We start from the raw sequence: 6,000 nt of genomic DNA on the forward strand, positions 1-6,000 counted from the left end.
CACACTCTTCCCTCTGATTCCCACTCCACTGGCACTGCTGCTACTAATAAATAAATAGGAAGAGACAAGAAAAATGGAACCATTCCCAAAGTGTAATTTCGAACACACATTTGGGGCGGTGTTGGGAACCTCAGCAACTTTAAGGGAGATGTGTGTGTGTGGGAAATATATTTATAAATTCTCAGAACAATTGTGTGGGAAGGAATTAAAAAGTTCAGCTTTGTTGAAAAGACAGTGGACTGAATAAAAACTTTGGGTTAAGGTTTGAGGAGAGCAGAGGTGATTCCCTGCTCTATGTCTGCCATACAGATGGGGGTTTTTTTGTGTGTGTCTTCCACTGATGATGATTCAGGATATGATGGTAGAGAACAGCGGACAACCACACCTGACAATTTCAACACAGTTGCTCGCTAAGAGCGGTCAGGTAATAGAGACCTTCTCTTCTGGGGAACTGTCACACCCCTTGCATGCGGGGACAATTTCATACATTGCGGAAAATGGCACAAACAACTCTCTCTTTCCCATTCAGTATTCTTCTTATGTACTGAAGACCTTGAGATAAAGATGCAAAAGAACCAGAAACCTTTATTCCAACCACCCTGGTTGTCACATTGCTATATGGATGGGAGAAGCCAGGGCTTTCACTTTGAGGAGAGCAGCAAACTTAGGCTCTCTATATTAGAAAACTGAGGTTCAATATCTGTCCATTGCTGGAGGGAGGGGTTAGAGGCTGTTGGGGTTTTTTAAAGCATAAATCCAGCCCCCTGCCCCTATTGCTGGCCAGAAGAGGGGGCAATTCCAAAGTGATCCTTGATTCTGCCAGAGAACAAGTTCGCTGTGCATCAGTTAGGAAAGCAAGATATGAGAGATGTGGAATATTTTAATCATATAAACCAGGCTTCCTCAAACTCGGCCCTCCAGGTGTTTTGAGACTACAATTCCCATCTTCCCTGACCACTGGTCCTGCTAGCTAGGGATCATGGTAGGCCGAGTTTGAGGACACCTGATATAAACCAAAGCAGCTAACTCCCACCCCACCCCTGTTCACTAACTTACTGTCTCAACTTCCATTAATGCTTCCAGTTACCATCCTAGTTCTCTCTCACTCCCTTAAAGAAACCGAGTAGCCCATTAGGTCCTTTATCCTACACTCTCACTCACCACTTCCCTATCCCCCTCTCCTAGAAGAAAATGCTTCCCTTTCCAGTTCTTACTTCCTCCCTTAGAGCCACCTCACTTCCAATGAGCACAGTCCGTTTTTATGACTTACTAGACCCCATTAATTACAAAGAGCCAAGTCCAGCTACTCAGCCAATGGAAGGGTGAAAGATTATTTAAGAGGTTAGACAGAATTAAAACCCGGCAGATGTCAGCTTTAAAAAGTAACTCATAAGGTAAGGAGCTCTGATATGAATCCTGAGAGGCAGCTGGGAATGTCACTTGTTTCAGGACTAGAGACCTTGAAGGTGGCAAAAATGTCCTTAATCCAATCATATTGGTGTGCGCGCGCAAATGACCTTTGCGTCATCAGATCTTCTTTAAAGAATAAACTACTATGAACTGACTTGTGGGAATAAAATCATGAAAAACCAGTGTCGTCATATGTGCTTGTAGTTATTTCTGTTTCTAATAAAATCTTATGGTAATTTCTATAGTAACCATTTTACTTCCACAATCACTGCTGATGTTATCTATTATTATTTATTAAATTCCTATACCATACATCACAGGTTTACAATAAAGATTCAGGGTGCACCTATAATTCTTTCCTATGGCACCAGTGTTTCATCAACCAACCAACCCATCATTTTATTTGTATTGTTGTTGTTCTTTAGTCATTTAGTTGTGTCCGACTCTTCGTGACCCCATGGACCAGAGCACGCCAGGCAGTTTGGTCAGACTCATGTTGGTAGCTTCGAGAACACTGTCCAACCATCTCGTCCTCTGTCGTCCCTTCTCCTTGTGCCCTCAATCTTTCCAAACATCAGGGTCTTTCCCAGGAAGTCTTCTCTACTCATGAGGTGGCCAAAGTATTGGAGGCTCAGCTTCAGGATCTGTCCTTCCAGTGAGCACCCAGGGCTGATTTCCTTAAGAATGGACAGGTTTGATCTTCTTGCCATCCATGGGACTCTCAAGAGTCTCCTCCAGCACCATAATTCAAAAGCATCAATTCTTCGGCGATCAGCCTTCTTTATGGTCCAGCTCTCATTTCCATACATCACTACTGGGAAAACCATAGTTTTAACTATATGGACCTTTGTCGGCAAGGTGATGTCTCTGCTTTTTAAGATGCTGTCTAGGTTTGTATACCACCTTTCCAAAGCTCAAACAATGCTCAATGTGGCTTGAAACATGTTAAAAATTACACAATTCCAAGCTTAACAAAAGTAGCCGTAAACAATAAAAATATTGAAAAGGACACAACCAAACTGAATGATTTCCACATAAATCATAATATCATGAGATCAATTGTAAGATCTAAAGATACAAAAATTTAATATCAATAACAACAACCCCCCACCCTACAACCCAGCAGAAACAATACCCCACACCAAGACTCAGATTTTGTAGCTGGAGTCAGTCCAGGTCAGGTGGGAAAAGGTCTTCAAGGCAAGGAGCAGACCTTCCACAATTCACAGCCAAAATGGTCAAGTTTTAGCAAAGAAGCTGCTCAAAACAGGATGGGATACATAGGGCAGCAATTTGGAAGTATTTCACAACACATTCCTGCCACCATCAGATGTGTGTATAAAGTTGAACCACACTGTGGTTTAATGACCACAATCTTTGTTGATTTCACTATTCAGGACTGTTAGGATTTCATAGTAGATTCTGTTCCACCTTAAACAGGAACAGACTTGGCAGAGGATGTTGAATTTATCACATGATGTATATTTCCGTTTGTTTGTACTTCTGTGATGTTAGTCTTGCTTTCGCTTTGCTGATGGAGACAGACACGTTTGTCTTGCTTCCGAGATGCTTTAGAATAAAATGCTTGTAAATATGCAAGGACTTCTCTCTGAGTATTTCTTCCTTGCTGCTGCTGCTGCCAAACCACGCTAACGCTGGAGATGAGCTCTGCTGATTGCGTGCTCAGGTCACCGAGACCCTGAGTCGTGTTCCCTGGGAATCACTGGGACTGAGGAGAAGAGGAGGCTGCCGGCTGGACCTCCCAATGGTGATATCTCAACAAAGGGTTATGGGCCCAGACTATGGATTGCTGGGCAAAAGGGTTCCGTGACCAGTAATGGAATGGCTAATCGCCCAGGAGGCAGCAGGAAACGGCAGTGTGTTCCGAAAGCAGCTGGGATGCTGGAAAACTTCGGACAAAGAGGAGAGAAGGTATGTGGAAAAGCGAAAGGCTTTTTACTTGCCGCGGCAGGCACGCAAGGCAAGAGACTTTGATCTGCGCAGCCTGAAGTTTTATGGCTGGCAGTAAAACTTTCACAGTGATTAATGACTGTGAGGACAGTGGACTGTGAAAAGCTGCAGCATTTTTCCCAGTTAGTAAGAGAGAAGGGAAAATGGAGTTTTTGCACAGCTCTGGCTCTGAACAGGTAATTTTCCTTCAAGGAGAAAATTATCAGAAATGGGCAAAATGTACACAGAAGAGGCTGCAGGATGCGGGGGTGTGGTACACAATTGCCGCAAAAAGGGGGAGGGCTAATTGCTCAGACCCTAGCAGCTGGAGGTCAGATGATTCGTTTGCGAGAGGATTGTTTATCACAAGTTTGTGTCCGGGACAATTGATTTATGTTGGTGCATGCAATTCAGCTTGCGAGATGTGGGAAACATTGAAACTAGCTCTTGGAGGGGGAGGAAGCTGTGATGGCGATTCCCCAAATGATTGCTGGAGTGCTGGGGCACCCGGTTGCAAACCACAGGAAGAGCTGGCTGTGTCAGACCTGGTGGAGGTGCAGTCTCCAGTGAATGCAAGAGCTGAGGGCACCACTTGGGAATTGCAGCAGGAGCTGGCTGTTGCGTCAGACCTGGAACAAGTGGCTGCACAGAATGCTTCAATGGAAATGGCTGAGGGCGCCAGTTGCAAATCTCAGGGGGAGATGGCGTCATCATCCCACACAGACGTGCAGTCCCGTGGGAACGAAGGTCAGTCATCAAAGTCTTTGCAGAAGCTGAGACGTAAACACAAGCTTGCAGGTGCAGCTTTGTCACAAAGGAGGGGCAAGGAGATGCCCACAAATGTGAAGCTTGTTGCTAAGGCCCAGCCGAAGGGGGAAGAATTGCAGCCCACAACAGTGTCACAAGGCCAGGAGCAGGGGGGCAGAGAGTTGAAGCCCACAACTGCAGCTGGCAAAGAGAAAAAGTCTTCGGCTGGAAAGGAGAAGGGGGCGGCCAGGAGCAGAAGCCCACACAGCAGCAAAACGGGACTTTGCTGGCTCGAAAAGTTCAACGCAAGTTTTTTGTCAGTTCCACAATTCAGAAGCACATTTGCAGTGACAGACGTTTCTTTACTTGTTTTTCTTCACAGGATGGTTTTGTGAAGTCTAGTGGAGGACTTTTAAGTGTGCAGGGAGCTGGAGATGTCTACATAAAAGGACTTAACTTGACACTATGTGATGTTTTGTATGTGCAAGATGCACAAATTAATTTGCTTTCCATTTCACAGATTTCTGAAGAAGGGTATGGAGTTTCTTTCGAAAATGGAAGCTGTCTCATCAAGAAAGGCGATGAGGAATTTCTGAATGCTCCAAGAGTTGATAATCAATATGTGTTTACTTTTGATTATGTTGCTGATGAAAATGTGGTTGATATGCCTGAAGTTGCCTGTGATGCTAACACTAATCAGCTTCTTCTTACAGGTGGTTTTGATCACACCAATGTTCACCTGGGTTTGCAGGAGGTGTCCAAGGAGGAGCCTGGAAGGGTTCAGGGTTTCAAGGTTCAACCCTGTGATTCTTTTGCTGATTGCAATGAGGTATTTGCTGATGATGGGAAGCTGTCTAGCAGACAGACTTCCACACCCTGTGAAGTGATTCATATTGATCTAGCTGATCAAATGACACTTTCAGAGGATGAAGTTGCAAATGGCCAAGATGGTCAACTGACTCCCTCGGAGTGTGAAGAGGGGTACATCAGGAGTGATGGTAATGCCGATCCCATTGGAGTGAAATGCTCCCGTCCCAGTGAAGGTGAATTCACTTCTCAGGAGCTAGATGCTTTCCTGGATGAGAAGTGAATTCAAAAGGATCTCTCACGTCCCAAAAGTTCTCGGGAGGGTGGTTTGTGTGAGGGAGCTGGGAATTCTGGAAAGTTAATGCAGCAGGGACTTACACCCTTGTTGCACAATGCCAATCCAGAGAAGGTGCAAATGGGAGGTATTTCCCAGGTTCACCCAGATGGTGATGTCAATCCCAAGGGGGTGGTAAAGGAGGAAATTTCCCTGGTTCACCTAGGTGGTGCTACCAATCCCAAGTGGGAGGAAGGTGGGGGAATTTTCCTGGTTCATGCAAATGATGTGATTCACCCAAGTGGAGCAGCACAAGCTGCAAATGATGATCAGGATGGTTCAAATTCAGTGGGAGGTAGTGGTACTGCTGTAGCTGGTGATGCAGCAGGCTACAAAGGTGTTGAAACCTCACTCAGACCTGCAGTTGAGTCTGACACTGAATTGGGAGAACCACTGCTCATCATTGGTCATTTTTCTCCAGGGAAAGAGAAAATGAGTGTTTGCAGATCTGAAGAGGTCACAACAGGCAAACAGCCTGAGAGATTTGCTGTTGAGTTTGCTAAAACTGCTGATGCTGGTCTTAGTAGCTCAGAAAAGGTTTTAGAACCTGCAAGCTTCAAGGAGGTTCAGGAAATGACCTCAAAAGATGCTCAACCATGGCTAGCTGCCATGAAAGCAGAGATTGATTCCTTAGATGGGAATCAGACCTGGGAATCAGACCTGTGGGGCACACAGCCAAACTGGTCGCAACAGGGTTTTCACAGGTTCAAGATGAAAACAACATTGAGACTATTGCACCAAATGTGAGGTAT

At 45.1% G+C, this 6,000-nt stretch overlaps 1 pseudogene; it reads left to right on the forward strand.

The window, feature by feature from the left end:
- Positions 1 to 5,197, forward strand: part of LOC132591160 (coiled-coil domain-containing protein 180-like) — a 57,627-nt pseudogene extending 52,430 nt beyond the window's left edge.
- The last annotated feature ends 803 nt before the right edge of the window (positions 5,198 to 6,000 follow it).

The sequence above is a fragment of the Zootoca vivipara genome, chromosome W (assembly GCF_963506605.1).
Source record: "Zootoca vivipara chromosome W, rZooViv1.1, whole genome shotgun sequence".
Classification (NCBI taxonomy): Eukaryota; Metazoa; Chordata; class Lepidosauria; order Squamata; family Lacertidae; genus Zootoca; species Zootoca vivipara.